Here is a 7,215-nt window from a genome sequence, read left to right on the forward strand (position 1 = left end):
GACCACACAGGATTTTTCAACAACTGTCTTCATTTTCTGTGGCAGCCATGACAAAGTGCCACAAACTTGGGGGCTTACACGGCGGAAGCATATTCGTTGACCGTTCTGGAGGCCTGAAGTCCAAGATCCTGGTGTGGCAGGGCCAGAAAGGGGGACCACTCCAGGCCTCGCTCCTTGGCTGGAGAAGGCCATCTTCTCCCTGACTCTTCACACCCCTGGGGGTGTGTCTCTGGGTCCACACTTCCCTTTATTTGACATTAACTGGATGTCCTCTGCAGCGAACCCATTTCCAAATAAAGCCTCAATCCACAGGTACTGGGGATCTGGACTTCAAGCCTTGCCCACTGCGGGAGACATGTGACTCATGGCTCCCAAGAAGCAGTGGCACCTTCTCTGCAGTGGGAGGCAGTCAGGAAGGTGCAGAGCCGCCCATGAGGCTTAGCCCCTCACTGTAAGATGGGCGGACAGGCTGCACATCCTCCCTGCATAGCTCAAGGAGACTCTGGAGGTACCAATCTGGAGGACGTTCTGGTCATATTCAATACACAGCACCCAAGAGGCCAGGAGACCAGGAGGCCACGAGCCTTGGAGGCTGCAGGTCAGACTTCACCAGGGAAGGAGGTTGTGGAGCAGCAGACCAGAGGCAGCGCCGTGCCCAACCCTGTGGGGCTCCTCCCTCCTGGTAGAATCGGACACAAGCCCTGTTGTGGAAGCCACGCGAGAACCTCTTGCATACAATAGGTCAGTGTTCCAGAGACAACTCTGTGTTGAAGACAACTGTTTCACATCCTGAGATTTCTCAGTCAGCCCCCATTGACAGGCACAGTAAGATAAGCACAGGACACAGATGAACATCCCAGGGCTGGTCTCTCCCACTTACCACAGTCTTCATGGCCAGGATTCTCCTCTGAAGCACAGCTCACAGTTTTGAAGGGAAGAAAAGCTTTTCACTCCTCCTGTCCCTCACTTCCTCTGTCCCTCACCCATCATGCGGGAAGTCAGGGGAAGGACGATCCCCCACTGCCCTTGGTTGAAGTGGTGGGAATAGACAGGTCCCTTTCACCCCACCATGTGGCTCCAGTACAAGCTGCTGTGACTGCTGTGCATGCAAGTCCCATGTGGAGCCAAACCTGCGGGCTGTGCAGGAAGCAGGTGGGAGAGGCAGACGCAGGGAAGAGCAAGGTGCTGAGAACCATGGGAGCAGCTGGGGTCCCAGGTGCACCTCGTCTCCAAGCTGCTGCTCACACACCCCGCTCCCGCCTCAGGCATCGCTGGTTGCCACGATGCTGTGTTTATTTTTCTTCTTTCTTTCCTTTCCTTTCTTTCTTTCTTTTTCCTTTTTTCTTTTTCTTTTTTTTTTTTTTTTTTTGGGTACTGGGGATTGAACCCAGAGGCACCTTACCACTAACCTATACCCCCCCATTTTTAATTTTTTTTATTTTGAGACAGAGTCTTGTCAAGTTGCTGAGGCTGGCCTCAAACTTGCAATCCTCCTGCCCCAGCCTCCCCAGTCACTGGGGTTACAGGAGTGCCCACCACACCCGGTTGGCATTTATGTTTTCATTCACCCACAGCCAATGTTCTCTGCCAAGCCCGCCTCATGGCTCTGACTTTGCCAAGCTCCTTTTCCTCTGGAACTTTTGATGTGAAATTGGGGAGGGACCTGGAGACCAAGCCCCCTCTGTCCTTTTGCACACCTACCCCACAAACAGAATAAAAGATTTGGGGAGCAGTCTGAAGTGTGGCCAGGGGAGGCCATAGTGGGCAGGCAGCCCCAGGGAGGTCTGACCTTCCACATGGCATGGATGGTGAAAAGGCACGTCAGGAGTGGTCCAGGTGGTGATGTGAGCACGCAGGTCAGAATGACCATGCCTCACAAGGCTGGCAGAAGCTTTTGCCATCTCCATTGCCCATTCCCTTCTTCGTTCACATCTTTGGTGCCATGCCGTGCCAGGCCCTGGTGGAGTCACTGAGGAAATAGTGTCTTTTAAGAAACTCTTTCCTAAGACCCTGAAAGTGCAAGAAACAAAATCAAGAATCAATACATGGGATGGAATCAGACTAAAAAGCTTCACATCAAAAGAAACAATCGAGAATGTGAAGAGAGAGCCTACAGAGTGGGAGAAAATTCTTGCCACCTGCACCTCAGATAGAGCATTAATCTCCAGGATATACAAAGACCTAAAAAAAATCAACACCAAAAAAACCCAAATAACCCAATCAATAAATGGGTTAAGGAACTGAGCAGACACTTCACAGAAGAAGATACACAATCAATCAACTAATATATGAAAAAGTGTTCAACATCTCTAGCAATTAGGGAAATGCAAATCAAAACTACTCTAAGATTCCATCTCACCTCAGTCAGAATGACAATTTGCAAGAATACAAGCAATAATAAGTGTTGGTGAGGATGTGGGGGAAAGGTTCATACATTACTGGTGGGAATACAAATTGGTGCAGCCCCTCTGCAAAGCAGTATGGAGATTCCTCAGAAAACATGGACTGGAAACACAATTTGACCCAATGATCCCACTACTTAGCATATACTCAAAGAACTTAAATCAGCATTTATAGTGTCACATCCACATCAATGTTTCCAGCACCTCAATTCACAATAGCTAAGCAATGAAACTAACCTTGGAGTCCTTCAAAAAATAAATGGATAAAGAAAATGTGGTATATATACACAATGGACTATAACTCAGCCATAAAGAAGAATGAAATTATGACATTTGCTGATAAATGGATGGATCTGAAGACTATCATGCTAAGTGAAATAAGCCAATCCCAAATATCCAAAGACTGAATGTTCTCTCTGATATGCAGATGCTAACACAATTAGGAGAGGGGATTAGAAGTTCATTGGATTAGACAAAGGGGAATGAAGGGAAGGGAGGGGAATGGGAATAGGAAATACAGTGGAATGAATCAGACATATGTTCATATATGAATACACAACCAGTCTAACTCCACATCATGTACGACCACAAGAATGGGAAACTATACTCAATGTATGTGTGATATGTCAAAATGCATTCTACTGTCATGTGTAACTAAAAAAAGAAATTAAAATTTTTTTTCACATTAAGCTCTTAATGCTCATAAGTTCTGTACAAAAAAAATCACAAATGATTCCTCACAACACCCCTGTCAGTGGGTAGGCAAGTATTATTCTCCCATTTTACATATGGGGAAACTGAGGCAGAGAGGTTAAGTGATCGGCCAGTGGTCCCAACACAGCTGAAAGTCAGAATCAACCATGAGAATACAGGGATCCCTCCCAATTCAGCCCCAGTCTCTGACTCCTCAGCTAGACCTTGTCTGCAAAGAAATTAAAAATCTTGAGTACATGCAAAAATAAAAACAAGTCTGAAAAGGTAGTGAAGAGACATACAGTAGTTCTGCAAAGGTAACTCAGCTCAGAAGGTCACCACATGCCCACACTTGGCAGGTGTGGACACCTCCAGCCTCTGCTCTCCCTTCTAGGTCTCGCGGCCCGTGAGCAGTGCACTCTCCTGTTCTCTGCAGGTAAGCAGGAGCTTCCCAGAGAGAGGCTTTCCTGGTCCCACCTGGCGGGATGACAGACTCCTCACTGGGTCTCAGGAAACGCCAGCCCTCAGTCAGAAGCAAGTGTCAACCCACACAGCCCCGTCACCTCTCTATTCTGCCTTCCCTGGGACCCCCAGCTCAGCAGGGTCTGGTCCTTTCTATGGTCCAGGGAGGCAGCTCATGATCCTCTGTGAGGATGTTCTGGAATCCAGGTGACCCCTCCTGCAGTCCTTGGCCCAGTTCCACATTCCACAATTGGCAAGGGCCTCCCAGCACCCATTCTTGATCCCCAAGTCCTTGGGGCTCCCACGGCAGCATGTGGGGGCTTGGGGCCATCTTGTCCTGGTGGAATGGGAGGGAGGCACAGAGGGGCCTGCAGCTCTAGGCTCTGGCTTCCTTTGTGCCTGCAGCCCAGGCTGCCAGGCAAATGGAGCAGGCTTCCTCTACTGTGCTGGAAACTTCCTCCTGTAAGAGAGATGTCCAGATCCTTGGGAACCTCCGCCATCCTGGCAGCTCCAGGAAGCAGGAAAGGAAGGGGAGCAAAGCCTCAGCAGCCAGTGCCACACGGCCATTCTCCAGGCCTCTGGATTGGAGATAGAGCAGGAAACACAAGGAAACTGGGCAAAGCTCCCTTTAAAGTAACCAGTCCACCAGAGCACTGTTCCCTCACTCACCTCGGGCAGCCAGGGACCCCATGGCCCACGCTCAGGCAGCAGATGGGAGGGTGAGAGGGAAAGCAGAAAAGAGGAAGCAGGCAAGGGAACCAGATGGGCAGGGAAGCCCCAGGCCAGGCTCAGAACCACCGAGAGGGACAGAAGGACGGAGGTGGCCACTGGCATTTGGCAACAGGGCAGTACGCTCCTCAGAGGTTGAATGCCAGTCGTCCTGCAAGGTGCCCACCCTGGTCTCCCTGGAGGCTCGTGACTCTGGGTCACCAGGAATGACTGTGCCTGCCATGTGTCCTACATGAAGCTCCTTCTGAAAAGGCTCCCAAGCTCCAGTCTCTCCAGGCAGCTGGGAATCGGGTCCTCAAAGCCCGCACCCCAGGGCCATTCTAGTTGCAGAAACTCGGGGCTCCCAACCTGCCCTGCAGGAGGGACAGGGAAATCCCCCTACAGGAAATCCCCAGCAGCAGAGGGCTCGGGGCCAAGGTTCTGCTCCTGCCACCGGTGTCACAGTTGCTAGAAGGGCTGGCTGGAGCTCCAGGCCCTCCAGCTCAGGGAAGCCCAGCTAGTCTAGGATCTCATAGATGCTGGCCTTTGAGGCCACCTCCCACATCCAGGTGCTGAAGGTCCTCTGCCAGGAGCGGGCCTTCTCCAGGTAGAGGTAGGCATTGAAGAGGATCAGGTAGACGTAGCGCTCCAGGTACTGCATGCCGTGCAACTGCAGCCTCCAAGCCTCCTGCTCCTCCTTGGCGGCCTTCACCTAGCAATAGGTGCAGATGATGATTTTCTGCAGGTGGTAGTGCATGGGTGTCATGGTCTCACTGACCATGTCCAGTGCCATGTCCACTTCCTTCTTCATGTGGTGCCCATCAGGCAGCAGATGCACCACTTCCATCACCACCTGAAACTCACCCTTGGTGAACTTGGCATCTGGCACGCTCACCTGCTCCTCCTTGCCCACCTCGGTGTAGCCTTGGATGCTCCAGAAGTCCAGCAAGGCCACCACCATCACCGTCATGGTCGTGCCTTGGCCACTGAGGCAGGTGAACACAAAGCCAGAACCTGGGTCCTTGACAAGGGCAGCTGGCAAGGCCTCCAGCAGCCGGTGAAAGTCCTCCTCCCACGGGGTGCATAATTTGGGTACCAGGATGTGGTGGTAGGCAAGGCTGGGGCAGGCCCTGCAGTGCTGGCTGAAGACCTCCTGCATGGTGAGGCACGTCTGGAACCTGGGGCTTGGTGGGCCTTTTGTGTTAGGACGGTGTGCTCAGGTGGGCCTTCAGCTGGGTCTCCAGGGCCTCCAGCTGGTCAGGGCCCAGGGGTGGCCCCAGGCCACTGCAGACTGTGTGTGTGACTGTCACACTGCAGCAAAGCCTCCTCCCACAGGTTTACCCAGACCGCCTGCTGCATCTTCCTCTTGGCATCAGTCAGGTAGGTCAGGATGCTTCACAGGGCCTTTGTGCTGGGCTGGGCTGTGCTGTAGATGGGCATGCAGGGCACTCACTGGAAGTTGGCCACATCCATCTCCCTGATGGTGCTGAGTGAGTCTGGAGAGACCAGGTCATCTACCTCCAGGGAGCCCTTGGCAAGGAGGTCCCTGGGAGCCAGAGGTCCAGCAGAGCTCAGTGTCACAGGCAGGCAGTATAGCTCAGGGTGGGCACACAGCCAGCGGCTGAAACTCAGGGCAAAGGCCAGGGGATACTGATTGTGGAGATAGTAGTTGAACAGGACCAGGTAGAAATATTGCTCCAGGCTCCGCAGCACCCTCTGCCAGGCCTCATGCTAGCCACTGCTTCCCTGCACCCTTATCTGGATGCCTTCCAGCTGTCTCTGGCTTTCCAGGACCACTTCCTTCAGGTTGCGCAGCTCTGCATAGGTGGTAATGACCCTGTCCGCTTCCTCTACCACCTTTCTTCCCTGGGGCACGGTGCAGAGGAAGCTCTGGATCACCCGGAACTGCTCCATGGGCAGTGGCTTGGACTGCAAAGGGATGGATTCTGACTGAGAGATCATCCCATTGTGGTGAAACAGCAAGAGGGTGCCCAATACCAGGCCCATGCCTGACTGGCAGCTGAAGAGCAGGGCGGGGAGAGGCCCATGGGCATCTTGGAGCCACAACAGGCTGGGGGTCTCCCTGATGACTCTGACGAAGGTGTCCAGATGGGCTTCTGAGGGAGCACCTTGTTCAGGCAGGGGCAGGCCCTGGTACCTGTAGGTGAGCTGCAGGAAGATGGGCCGCCTCTACACCTCCTTGTCACATGCACGTAGGCCTCGCCCCAGACAGTGATGGCCTGGGGCTCTCCCCGAAGCTCCTCTGTGCTGTGGTACATGTGGTAAGCATTGTCACTCAGCTGGGTAAAGTCATGTATCTCTTTCTAGGTAGCCAGCTCCAACCACTCTGCCAGGCTCTCAGGACCCAGGCCCTGGAGATTCTCATGGAGGTTCTGCTTGTCTCGAGGTGTGTAGGACACATAGTCCTCGCCAGCACGCAGGAACAGCACAGGTTCCTCCTGCACACAGAAGATGACGCCTTCCTTGTGCCGGTCCTTCTGAAGTTTCTAGAGGACCCGCCTGAATCCTGAGAGGCTGGGCTGCCCCATGCCAAACACAGTGAGCCCACCGCACCCCTGCCAGAAGTTGGGGGCCCCACAGCTCTCCAAAGTGCCCAGCTGGTCCACCTTCTCTGTTACATCCCACACCAGGAAGTAGCTGTGCTGCACCAGGTAGGGCTCAGGGGTGACCTTGGAGAGCTGCCCCACGCGTAATGAGCCTTGAGCAGCTCGTCATAGACCTGGAACTCCTCCTTGCAGTTGTATGTGATCACGACAGGCGCCACCTTGTTGGGGATGATGAACTTGGCCTTGCTGTTGTGCAAGCTCATGGTCTGGAAGGAGTGAATGCTGAGGGAATGCCAGCTGTCCATGGTGCTGCCACCCTGGAGGCCTTCAAAGAGGGCACCTGCCGAGACTGTCTGTTGGGCTGTGCTGGCCGTGGTACCCAT

The 7,215-nt window shown here is 53.4% G+C and overlaps 1 pseudogene; it reads right to left on the reverse strand.

Annotated features, from left to right (window-relative positions):
- Positions 1-4,664: 4,664 nt before the first annotated feature.
- On the reverse strand, positions 4,665-7,215 carry LOC124973585 (paladin-like; annotated as a pseudogene).

The sequence above is a fragment of the Sciurus carolinensis genome, unplaced genomic scaffold (assembly GCF_902686445.1).
Source record: "Sciurus carolinensis unplaced genomic scaffold, mSciCar1.2, whole genome shotgun sequence".
Classification (NCBI taxonomy): domain Eukaryota; kingdom Metazoa; phylum Chordata; class Mammalia; order Rodentia; family Sciuridae; genus Sciurus; species Sciurus carolinensis.